Source organism: Macaca mulatta, chromosome 19, assembly GCF_049350105.2.
Source record: "Macaca mulatta isolate MMU2019108-1 chromosome 19, T2T-MMU8v2.0, whole genome shotgun sequence".
Classification (NCBI taxonomy): Eukaryota; Metazoa; Chordata; class Mammalia; order Primates; family Cercopithecidae; genus Macaca; species Macaca mulatta.
Genome location: NC_133424.1, coordinates 8,662,669 through 8,668,304, shown reverse-complemented (window position 1 = coordinate 8,668,304; position 5,636 = coordinate 8,662,669). Strand labels below are relative to the sequence as shown.

Sequence of the window (5,636 nt, the reverse complement as noted above, 5' to 3'; positions counted from 1 at the left end):
TACTTTCAAGCCCTCCTGGCCTAGTGCAGGTAACTCACTGGGTTTGGAAGCATCATAGGACTATGAGGTCAGTTAGAGAGATCGGGGTCACTCACAGGGTTCATATCAGGGCCTCTGGGATAAAGCTTAGAAGAGCTCACCAGAGGGCCGGGCGTAGATGGTTCACACCTGTAATCCCAGCACTTTGGGAGGCTGAGGTGGGTGGATTGATTGAGCCCAGGAGTTTGAGACCAGCATGGGCAACATGGTGAAACCCCATCTCTACAGAAAATACAAAAATGAGCCAGGTGTGGTTGTGCACGCCTCTAATCCCAGCCACTTGGGAGGCTGAGGCAGATGGATCACTTGAGGTCAGGAGTTTGAAACCAGCCTGGGCAACATGAAGAAACCCTGTCTCTACTAAAAAATAAAATGTTAGCCAGGCATGGTGACACATGCCTGTAATCTCAGCTACTTGGGAGGCTGAGGCACGAGAATCCCTCGAACCTGTGAGGCGGAGGTTGCAGTGAGCTGAGATTGTGCCACTGCACTCCAACCTAGGTGACAGAGTGAGACTCCATCTCAAAAGAAGGAAGGAAGGAAGGAAAGAAGGAGGGAAGAAAAGGAAGGGAGGGGAGGGGAGGGGAGGGAAGGGAAGGGAAGGGAAGGGAAGGGAAGGGAAGGGAAGAGAAGGGAAAGGAAGGGAAGAAAGAAGGAAGGAAGAGCTCACCAGAGCCAGGAGCCTAGATCCACTTCTCAAACCTTTATTGATGCTCCCCCAGGCTGCAAAGAGAGCTTTGTAGGAAGTACCATTCTCCCCTTTGCAGGAAAGTGCAGGAAAACCAAATAGCTCCATTCCTCAGTTGCCTGTCTTGGCTAGGAGGAGAGGTGGGGTCACACCACTGGGATCCAGAAATGGAGATTTTGGAGCCAGTGAAGGTTAGGTTAGGTCTCCATGAGGTCAGAGCAGAGGTCCCAGAGTGCAGGCACCGGACAGGGCTGGGCCTGGCTGATTGGTTCTTGTAGTGGTGGATGGGGAAAAGAAAATCATTGCCGGTGGGTTCCAGGAGCCGCGATGGTGCATGGCATCCCATTGGGCACTGGGCATGGCTCTGGAGCACTGGGCGGGTTCAGCACCATGCCTCTTCTCACAGATCCGGCCAGCCTTCTCATCACATGGTGGGTCCATCCACAGCCCCAGGCCCAGAATCATGACACAGGCCTCACACCCCCAAGATTCACTGGGTTCCCCCTGTAACCAGTGGCTGGAACAGTTGAATGGTGGAGGGTGTTGCTGGGAATCTAGGCTGAGGATGGACTCGGGACTTCCCTCTTCCATCCCAGCCTCTAGCCTGTTTATTGCTTGGGTCTACCCTAGACACCGTAAGTGTCTAACCTGAGTGTACACTTGGGATATAACTTACTAATGCCCAGAATTTAACCCAAGGACACTTCCTGGGGTCTAGCCTGCCCATCCCTAAGAATGGAGTCCCAGCCAAGCGGGTCCCTGAGATCTGGCCAAAGCATGTCTTTTTTTTTTTTTTTTTTTTTGAGACGGAGTCTCTGTCTGCCAGTCTGGAGTGCAGTGGCGCGATTTTGGCTCACTGCAATCTCTGCCTCCCAGGTTCAAGTGATTCTCGCGCCTCAGCCTCCTGGGTTAGCTGGTGCGCCACCACACCTGGCTAATTTTTTATATTTTTTTGTTGAGACGGGGTTTCGTCACGTTTCACATGCTGGTCTTGAACTCCTGACCTCAGGTGATCCGCCCGCCTCGGCCTCAAAGCATGTCCTCTAGAGTCTATCCTGTGGCCCCCAGGTTTCACCAGGTGCCCTTCCCCTACCTGAAGCTGAGTGGGACTCTGTCCACCCACGAGGAGCCGTGAACCTTGCACAAGTGTTGCACCACCTTGCGGCCGATCCAGTATTCAAGGGCGCTAGTGTGATGACTCAGGAAGTCCTAGAAAGGAGGAGACACCTGAGCCTGCAGAGTCCTGCCCCCTCCCGCACCGCCCCACCGCCAGGCCACGCCCCCTCGGGTGAACGCCCCCTCCTCCTGCACACCTGCTCCTCCAGGCCCCCTACAGACGTGCGCTGGCATGGGCGCAGTGGCCTTGCGCCTCTGCCCACGTGGTCTTCGGCACAGAGAAATAGTAGCAGGAGCTCCCGAAGGGCAGCCACGACGTGGTACACGGCTCACAGGAAGCTGCGGGGTGGCGAGGGTCAGAGAGGTCGAGCAAACCGAGAGGATGCAGGGGGTAGGGGTTTGGCCCCAAGGGCCCAGGGGTGGAACCACAGGACCAGGCCAAGGTCAAAGAGGGGGGCCGGCGAGGCACACGGGCAGGGTCCACTTACACCCTCCCACCCCCTTCCTCCCGCTACCCCCTTTCCCCGTCACCCTCACTGTTCTGCAGCCTCACTGCCTCCAGCGCCAGGAACAGTCCAGGGCGGACGTCCTCGCGGTCCCTGCCGGCTTCAGCCAAGACCTGGGTCACTGCGGGGTCAAGGGAATGGGGATTTTGGCTGGGCTCAAGGTCAGGAGCAGGATCATGACTAGCTAATGGTCAGGACCCCTGTCTGTAGTCATTGTACCCTCGGTGCCGGCGACCAGGATGGCACAGGGTCAAGGACGGTTACAACTGGGCAGGGTCCAGGTGTGGCCGGCTCTAGGAGTGGCAGTCAAGGTCAGAGTGCAGCGTCAGGGTCAGGACGGGGTGCATGATCGGGGTCAGCGGTCAGCACTCAGGACGGGGTCGGGGTCGGGGCACACGGCCAGGACTCAGGGCTGGCGTCGCGGCGGGCTCTCACCGCGCTCACGCAGTTCCCGCAGGGCGCTCTCCTGCTCCATCAGCTTTGCCTGCGCCTCCCAAGCTCCGAGCGCGTGGTCTGCAGCTGCGTCTGCGTCCGCGAGCCTGAGAGCTGCTGGACCAGGGGGGCGAGGACCGCGAGGATGGGGCGGGACTTCGGAGACCAGCCCGTCCAGCCCAGCTCGCCGCAGGCCTCGCCCCCGTCCCCCCTCCCATCCCGGCCACAAGACCCCGCCCCTGCGCGCCCACCGCCTCGGCCGCGCCCCCTCACAGCAGCTGCGGCAGACTCGGATCTCCTCCTTCAGGGCACCCAGTGCGGCCGTCTGCTTGGAGGCTGGAACGACCCCCGCCCCAAAACGCAAGCCCGCCGGGTCACTTGGGAGGACTCAGGGTCCCCCTTCCCCACCCCGGGGCCAGCCTCAGGGACCATAGGGCCCCCACGCACCCGAGACTCCATCTCCGGGGTCTCAGACGCTCCTGCCCCGCAAGGCCCGGGGACCCAGGCGTCCGGCTCTGCACGCACCGTTTGTCCTCAGCAGGTCCTGGCAGCCGAGCAACGCCGCGCGCTCCGTGAAGGCTGCGGAGAGAGGCTCCTGCAGGCAAGGCCAGGGACTGGGGAATCCTCCCCTCGCCCGTGGGGTGCGGGGTCCCCCGACTCGGAACCACGGGGCGAGCCGGCAGTCGTACAGCGCACACGATGTGCAAACAAGTCGATGGCGGACAAACGCGCGGGGACTCGCACACATACGAGCACGCCATGTGCACACGCGTGAGTGCACACGGCCCGAAGATGTACACACACTCTGCTCACACTCAGACAGCGAGCAGGACGCCAGGGCGCAGTTGGTGCGCCACGAAACGGGGGTTTTGTGTCCCCAGGGGGGTCGGACGCAACGCTTCCCCATTGAGGGTCGCTCACCCTTGGACAATAGGATACTCAGGATCACAGCCCATAGGACTGTGGCGACCAGGACAGCCAGGGCCAAGAAGAGGGGTCTCCCGCTCCAGTGCACCCGGCGTCCCCAGTGCCCTGGCAGAACAAGGACGGCATGCTGGGTCCCCCAGGACTGAGCCCTGGAGGCCTGGGTTCCTCCCAGGAAACTGAGATTCAGAGAAGTTAAGTAATTTGCCTGTGGTCACACAGCTTCTAAGTGGCAGAGTGGGAACTGGACCCTGGTCCAACTGGCTCTGTGGCCTGTGGTGTGTCTCCTGCACCCACGACCCTGGCCCGTCTTGGCTCTTCCCTCCCCTCCCCCATCAAACCCCAGACACTGGGGTTGAGGGATGAAGCAGTCTCATTGCTCATACCTCCAGGGACCTCCTCCGAGCTGCCGCCCCACTTGCTGTACCTGGTGGTGTCCATGGCGGTGCAGGCCCCTAGTCCCTGGCAGAGATATAAATTTCACCTCCGTCCTCACTGGACCTACTCACTCCCTTCCTTCCTTCCCATTTTCTTGGCCTCAATTCCTGGCAACAGGTACCCAAGGACCAATCACAGGGTTGGGCCTTTTCTGGGCTGGGCTGGGCTGAGCCGCGCTGGGAGTGAGGCGGGGTAGTTCCAGCCTCCCGGTTCTCATCGCTGCAGCTCCATCCCCAGGCTAGTGCCCAGGGCTTCTCTGCTGGCTCCTGAGAAAGCCCCCAAGGTGTAGCTCCCCAGGCCAGTTCAGGCCCCTCCTCAGAGGCTGGGTCTGAACCTGACCTTGATTCAGTCCCTCGGTACCAGAAGAGAGCAAACACAGGTTTTGGTGAGGAGGTGGTCTGCTGAGCTGCAGGACTTTACCACTCGGTGGGTGGTGGATAGGGGTGTGGGGTGTGTAGTGTGTAGCTTCAGGAAGCCTCAACTTTCTTTTTCTTTTTTTCTTTTGAGACAGAGTCTCCCTCTGTTTGCCAGGCTGGAGTGCAGTGGTGCAATCTCGGCTCACTGCAACATCCGCCTCCCAGGTTCAAGCAATTCTCTTGCCTCAGCCTCCCGAGTAGCTGGGATTACAGGTGTGTGCCACCATTCTTGGCTAATTTTTGTATTTTTAGTTGGTTGCAGCGAGCCAAGACTGAGCCACTGCACTCCAGCTTGGGTGACAGAGCGAGACTCCATCTCAAAGTAAACAAGCAAACAAAAACAAAAAAAACCATAAAGGTACCAATTCTTCCCAATTGAACCTACAAATTAACTACAAACTAAATATAAATTCCAGCTCAATTTCTTTGAAGACCTTAACAAACTTATTCTAAAATGTATGTGGAGGAATAATTTTTCATGAATTGTAAGTCACTTTAGGGAAAAAAGTTAATATAGGAAGACTCGCCCTACCAGACTGTAAACCATATTTTGATAAAACATTAATTTAAAAAAAAAGTGTGGTGTTGGTGTAGAAAGAGGCAACTAGATTAAATGGAAAGAATATAACACAATTGGATTATGTAGAACAAGATTTTGGGAAAACTGGTTCAGTATATGGAGAAAAAACTCCTCCATTACAACATATACAAATCTGGAATTCAGCAGCATCTCAGAGCTAATGATAAAAGACAAAACTGTTAGGCTAATTGAAGAAAAGGTAGGCACTTGTCTTTGTGGCCTAGAGTTGAGAAAAACTTGAAGTTGATCCCATAGCAAAGGAGAAGAAAAGATACATTGGACTATATCAAAATTAAGAATCTCTGTTAAACCAAGGACAGAGTAGATAGAATTAACAGTTGAGTAGCAGATGGGGGGAGATAATTGCTGCTTATAAAATAAAAAAGCAGTTTATTCCAGGAATATGCAAAAATACTTCTGCAAATTAAAAAAAAAAAAAAAGACAGTCGAGCATGGTGGCTCATGCCTGTAATCCCAGCACTTTGGGAGGCTGGTGC

The 5,636-nt window shown here is 56.2% G+C and overlaps 1 pseudogene across 1 annotated transcript; it reads right to left on the bottom strand.

Moving 5' to 3' along the window:
- Positions 1-727: 727 nt before the first annotated feature.
- On the bottom strand, positions 728-4,284 carry LOC705334 (C-type lectin domain family 4 member G-like; annotated as a pseudogene). Its single transcript, XR_013409690.1, has 9 exons — positions 4,092-4,284; positions 3,703-3,813; positions 3,307-3,360; positions 3,055-3,117; positions 2,785-2,888; positions 2,381-2,470; positions 2,041-2,182; positions 1,821-1,936; positions 728-1,244 (listed from the first exon to the last, which is right to left on the bottom strand). The product of XR_013409690.1 is annotated as a C-type lectin domain family 4 member G-like (transcript).
- Positions 4,285-5,636: the final 1,352 nt, after the last annotated feature.